Source organism: Macrotis lagotis, chromosome 7 (assembly GCF_037893015.1).
Source record: "Macrotis lagotis isolate mMagLag1 chromosome 7, bilby.v1.9.chrom.fasta, whole genome shotgun sequence".
NCBI lineage: Eukaryota > Metazoa > Chordata > Mammalia > Peramelemorphia > Peramelidae > Macrotis > Macrotis lagotis.
The window spans coordinates 8,396,232-8,396,539 of NC_133664.1; positions in this window are offsets into that span (position 1 = coordinate 8,396,232).

Below are 308 nucleotides of genomic sequence, written 5' to 3' on the forward strand. Positions count from 1 at the left end.
ATTCCCATAGCCCTCTTGGAACTCACTTCTCCAGCAGTTAGCTCTTTTTCTTAGCAAAGAACCGTTGCTTTCTCGAAGACTCAGTCAGGAAGGCCAGTCTGACACTGCCCAGCTGTGTGACTGGGGGCCAGCCGCCTAACTTCTGTCCGCCAGGGATAGAAGGGACCTGAGGCCCGTTGAGTTACTCCAGAGGCCTGAGGGCAAAGCACCCAGAGAGCCGCCAGCTCCGGTGACCACGGAGACAAAGTCGCCGCCCAGCCGCCAAGGGCCCCCTTGTCCACTCAGCAGGAGCCGCTGCCCCCGTCCCT